The sequence below is a fragment of the Schistosoma mansoni genome, chromosome 6, assembly GCF_000237925.1.
Source record: "Schistosoma mansoni strain Puerto Rico chromosome 6, complete genome".
NCBI classification, from domain to species: domain Eukaryota; kingdom Metazoa; phylum Platyhelminthes; class Trematoda; order Strigeidida; family Schistosomatidae; genus Schistosoma; species Schistosoma mansoni.
In genome coordinates, this window is record NC_031500.1 from 11,898,769 (window position 1) to 11,905,376 (window position 6,608).

General features: G+C 33.2%; 1 non-coding gene across 1 annotated transcript; it reads right to left on the reverse strand.

Moving 5' to 3' along the window:
• Window positions 1–736: 736 nt before the first annotated feature.
• Window positions 737–811, reverse strand: Smp_tRNA_01466_Pseudo_TTG.1.1. Its single transcript has one exon. It is a non-coding gene (tRNA).
• Window positions 812–6,608: the final 5,797 nt, after the last annotated feature.

Here is a 6,608-nt window from a genome sequence, read left to right on the forward strand (position 1 = left end):
GTCTGTTTTACCTCATAGTAGGGTGTTGCTGTTGTAGCTGTGTTGAAGTTCGTATTGAAGATTCTGACTTTGATGTTGAACAACAGTTCTTTTGAGTTCGAGATGTTCTTTAGTTGTAGGACTGCTGACTTTAAACAACCTTGTCCAATTCCAGTTTTCACTTGGAATACATCTGTCAGCTGTCCTCCATACGTGACTTTGCACTGTAGTTCATTGTACGAATCCTTCATAATGATGACGATCATTAACTGTAGTGTCGAACAAGGTTCTATAAGGTCCTTCTATCTACGCTTTCACATGCTTTCTTATAGTCAAGGCCGTTTATGTATAGTGACGAATTTCACTGAAATAACTGCTCAACAGTGGTTCTTAGTGTCGCGATTTGGTCTATGGATGATTGATCCTTATGGAAACCAGCTAATATATTCACAGTGGTTAAACAATGAATTTCCAGGAACTTTGTTATTTTAATGGAATCTACAAAATGAAGAAAGATCCAAAGTATTCATTATTGAGTCGAAGAAAAATGTATAATATGTCAGATATAATAGTATGAATTCAATTTTGTTGATGATTACTGTGCCACATTGTCTTCAACATTAAAACTTTACATTCAAACAAATGATTTAATATTGTAAGTAAAGATAGATAGTGGCTAGCAGTGGAATCCAGTTTGACGCGCGTTTCGTCCCATTTGGGACTCGTCATCTGGATGTACCTGCATCTCAGAGTAGATGTTCACTCTGCGACTCGAACCCAGTACCTTTCGCTTCAAACGCCATTACGTTATCCACTCAGCTACTGAGTGGACAAACAATACTCAGTGAATTTAAATGATATAATGGTTATTCTTTTCTTCTTTGGATGAAATGACATAACTCAAAATCATTCACAATGAAGCAAATACATTTACTTTCTATCATCGTTTGAATCTTGAATTTCAGTATCCGGTTAAATGTAACTTCCTACTCTCTTTATAAACTATCAACACATGATTTAGTCTTTCTTTTTGGTATTGGCATCATATTATTTTGATCTTTTTTTGTTTTCATCTCACATTGTTATTCAGGTATAGTGATTGGTCTGGTACACATCTGTGTTGATAGAAACTGTGTGATCTACACTTCCAAATGTTTCATACGGATCTGAGCACAACGGTAACAGACAACATGATTACGGACAATACAAATTAACAAAATGTATCAAAAAAGATCTTAATAATTTAAAAAGTCCCGTTAAACAAATATAGAAATCAACATTTTTAGCAGTCCATTATCATTAGGAACCAAAATTCATTGTATTATGTTATCCCCTGAATAAAGAACTTCGCTTATAGCTCTTCTAATGTTGCTGCCAGTCCCAAACCCTGGTAATGGAGGAGGGTTGGGCATGGAGTTAAGGACCCCATCTCATAGAAAACTAATTCGTTAAAAAAGATGCCAATGAGAGAAAAATAAACACCGAATAAATACATTAAAAGGTCTGTTACCTTTCTGAAATGATGTATTAATATGTTATACAGTGTTATGTAACAATAACTTCTACCCTTTTCTATATCAATAAATATAAATGAATATTAATAATATATTAGTTATTCAAATAGAAGACATATGTCAATAATAACCATCTCAAGGTATCATTACCATGAATAGTGAAGTTTTTTTTGTTTTCATCTTTAACCATCGTATTGACTTGTCAAAATATTACAGATTGATATCAGGGAACTAATCAGATCTGTATTGCTTCTGAATTATAGTCCATTCAAGTTATTGAATATATAACACTTCTTTTTAGAACTCATAAATTATGTAAATACAATATATGATGTGTGATTATAAGTGATGTGTAAAATATGATTGCATATCTGAATAATTCACTTCCAGTGAACAGCTCCACATCTGAGGGAAAACATGAAATACAATGAACAGCTCGGAAACAACTAGAATATTTAAACTTCACAGATGACCTGACCCTTCCATAATACATAAAACAAAAAAATGAAAGTCAAGATAAACAGTGCAGCAGCAGCCTCTACATCAGTAGGCCTCAATATACACAAGGAAAAAAGGAAGATATTCAAATGCAACAAGGAGCATACCAATCCAATCACACTTGCTGGAGAAACTGTGGAAGACGTGGAAATATTGACGTACCTGGGAAGCATCGTCGATGGAAGTGACGGGTCTGATGCAGATGTGAAGGCGAGGATTGGCAAAGCGAGACGGTATTTCTACAACTGAAGAACATATGGAACTCAAAACAACTATCAACCAATAGTAAAGTGAGAATCTTCAATATGAATGTCAAGTCAATCAGTTCTACTATATGGAGATAAAACTTCGAGAACTACCACGACCATCAGTAAAATTTTGCAAGTATTTTAAAACAACTGTCTACGTTAGACACTCAACATGCATTGACCAGATACATCGGCAACAGCCTTCTGTGGGAGAGAATAAACGAGCTCCCATCTGAAGAGAAAATTAGGAGAAGACTATGTAGGTTGATAAAACATACATTGAGGAAATCATCAAACTGAATCACGAGGTAAGCCATAAATTGTAACCGTGAATGGAAACGGAATATTGGGAAGGTCAAAGAACACATTGCATCGGAAAATGGAAGTAGATATAAAAAGGTTGCATAATAACTAGAAATATTTGTCCAGGACAGAATTGGATGGATATTGTCGGTGGGCAACCTATCCTCCTCCACGAAGGATAACATGCGTAATATTCGCAGAAGGAACAATTAAAATTGAGACAATTGATGGTTATTTTGCAAATTAACTGTTGACTGTATGGTTATCAGAATGTAGTGAAATAATCTCTGACTTGGTGCCTAGATACATTTGTTTTTCTCCACTCTTGTTTTGTTCACTGCAGTACTTGTTATATTTCTTGTCTTTAAGTTACATCATCTTATTTTCACTTTTTCGATTGTTTTCTTTCTTTTTTTTTCAAAAAAAAAGGATTTGTGTTTTGATTTGTCTGGAAAAATCTCCCTCTCTCATAGGATTATAAAAACCAAAAAATAAAAAAATAAAAAAAAAGAAAAGAAAAAAAATTGTAAAGATTGATTACAATGTAGATATATCAGTAGAGAAGTTTGTCCTATGATTTTAAGTTACCTAGATTATTATTTCTTTTTAGTATTGTAGTGAACAAAACACGGGTGGGGACAATCGAATGTATTTAAGCACTAATTACAATTTATTTCACTAAATTCTGATAACCATAAAGTCAACCGGTAATTTGTCTCATTCTTCACTGTTCCATCTGTAAATATCAGTTTATCTTCACTAATTTCATTGTTTATGCATTTTCCTACCTATTGCGCTTCATTTTAGTTCTTTTCTTATTGGTCTTCTGCCAAAATACATTCTATGTCTGATCATCACCATATACTACTGATGTGGATATAAGTAGCTCACACTACAGTATAATACTAATTAAGACTTAATATTTCTTCTAATAAAAAGAGAATTTGACTTAAGCAAACGGGAAGACAAGTTGAATAATCACTATCTATAGTTTTTGTTTATTTATTTATTTATTTATAAATCATAATGAAATGTTTTGCATAGTGAATGTTCGTCAAGAAAAGCAGATTATTTATCTGTTAGAATTTAAATCAGTAGTGAACAAAATCATTTTAGAGGGGGGTTTTGTGGAGATTTTAGTAATTTTATATAGCTGAGATCATGAGTCAATTGAACTTAAACCACCATGGAAAAACCTGGAAGTACTGGATGGCCGTTTCGTTCTATTGTGGGACTCCTCAGCAGTGTGAATCCACGATCCCACGTAGCGAGATTCGAACCCAGGACCTATCGGTCTGGAGTGCGAGCGCTTAATCTCTAGGCCATTAAAGTTGCCGGCATCCAAAGGTGTTAATGTCTAACTTCAACCAATCCACGAAATTGAGCAACACATCCACCATTGTGTTCAGTGAGTTGATGTCTCACAACAGACACGGTTGAACTTCATTGGCCACTGCTTCTCACTAGAACTCCAGGAAATACTTCTTGTAGCCAGCCACTAGTGAGCATATGATAATCATTATCAGAAGGCGGTTTTATAGAGATTGTAGTAATTTAATAGTTGAATTCATGAATCAATCAAAGCTAGACCACCGTGGAAAACCTGAAAATATCGGACGACAGTTTTGTCCTAGTATAAATATACAAACGAATCACTTTGAAAATAGCTTAATTTATATACGCAACATTCATTTGAACTAGTTTTGAAAAAATTCATAGTGTATACTGTTCAAACACAGTTTTCAATTAGTTGTTAACAGAGTTGAATGTGAACATTCAAATCTAGTGCAAACTTTGTTAGAAATAAAGTAAAACCCTAATAAGAAGATTCAATGATGTTATACAGTTTTCATCTCTTTATACAAACGAAATTTATTAGTAGTATACACAAGATTCTAAAATATCTTTTGTTTTAAAAAAAAGCTGTACCTGAACACGGTAAATGCAACTAACGAAGATCCATTGTAAATTGTGGGTCATAGTACTTTATATCATGAATCTCTGGTATGAGCATCATTAGTCGACTGTAGTAAAAAAACAACAATTAAATGAAGTGAAAAATGAAAGTTCATACTTTGTTGAAAAGATTATATTGTTGTGTGGGTTACTTATACCCATATAAGTAGTATATTACGATGGTCGGGTATTGAATGTATTTCAGTAGAAGATCGATAAGGAGCGCAATTATTATGAACGTGTATGAACATTAATAGTCGGAGACGATGGACTGATATTTACAGAAGGAATGGTCAAGATTGAGACAATTGATTGAATCCCGCGACACGGGACCGTGAATGTGCATTGCTGAGGAGTCCCACAATAGGACAAAACTGCCGTTCAGTGCTTCCATGTTCTCCTTCGTGGTCTAGCTTAAATTGACTCATGATCTCAACTATATAAAATTACTAAAATCCCCACGAAACCCCCTTCTGATGATTGATAGTTTGCAAATTAACTATTTACTATATGGTTCTCACATTTTGCTGAGGTGTTCTGTAATTTTGTGCTAAAATACTTTCGATTGTCCCCACTCGTGTTCTTGTTCACTACAATATCACATTTGTACTCAATAAAAGTTGTTGGCAAAATAGAATAGAATATTTAGTTTGATATTGGATTACAGTAACAAATATCAAAAGGTCTATGATGATGAGTGAGTGACACAGACTGATGATGAAGGCAAATAAAACTTTGTTGTTGTTGTTTTTGTTATGTTAAAAATAACTGATGAAGTATTGTTTAAAATGACAAAAAAACGAAAGGCGTCATATGCGGCATTACCTGATTTACAAGTCTAATAAATGAAAGTAAACATTTGATAGCCTATTCTGAAACAAAACGTAAGCAGTCTATCGTTAAAGTTGTCATTACATAAATGACAATATACATTTGTCAAAGTTCATTACATTTGATGTTTGATTAAATAGTTTTTCTTGTTTAAAAAGTGCCTATGATAAACCGGGTACATTTTAGTTTAGAATACGTTTTTATGAATGAAAAAGCTTTAGTATCACGGTTGTAACGAGTAATGTACATTCTAATTTGAAGTATCTAAACTAAACTCTTTCCGTGAATGTAAAAAGTATTCTAATTCAGGATGTAATTTATTGTTTAAACTTAAAAAGTGAACGATAACACAAATGGGGACAATCGAATGTATTTGAATACAAAATTACAGGATATTTTAGTCAAGCCTGAGAAACATTGTAGTGCCGTGCTTCGTTATTCGTTCACCTCTATAAGCGTTATAATACAAATCTTAACGGGTGCATAAAATCAGAAGGCAAAGAGAAGCGGCAGCTACAGTTTTATTGATAAATGACGCAGGCGAAAAATTTATAAGCATATGAGCAAATATCAATGATCAAAGTAGAAATGACTCGCATTGGAGATGGCGGATAAGCCAACTCACTTTAGTCAAGCGTTAATCAATATTTACTGTCAGTTAGGAACAAGTTACAGACATGTGATGATTAAGATAAAAAATGTACAAACACCTACGCTCATATAAAAAATAGTCAAAGTTAATAAGTGAATAATTAACAAGTTTAAAACGGAGCTCATAATGGATATGTAAATTGGCTTGTCCTGAAGCTATAATATGGTATATGGGCTTAACGTATCAATCGCCACTACATCACTAAGTAAATATTTCATTTGCAAAATGTCAATCAATTGTCTCATATTTCATTGTTCGTTCGTTTCCACATCAATCATTCTTCGTTTTCGTCCTCTTTTCTTTGATCTTCCTAACCTTCTGCACCAAGGTATTTGAATTTCGATTGATGATAATACTACTTATATCTGTCGATATCACTAGAAAACACGACACTTACACTGAACAAAATAAAACCTGACTGTTTCATCATATCTAACAATCACGTCATCATATATGGTCAGTTCTTCTAATGAATCTGTCACATGCAATATGTTACGTAATACAGAATTTCAATTTATGATATGTTGTGTAAACATTTGTGTACGTTAAAAATCATTCACTTATCGTAACGAGCATTAGATACAATTTATATAATAAGATTACCATTCAAATAAACTAGTTACTTTT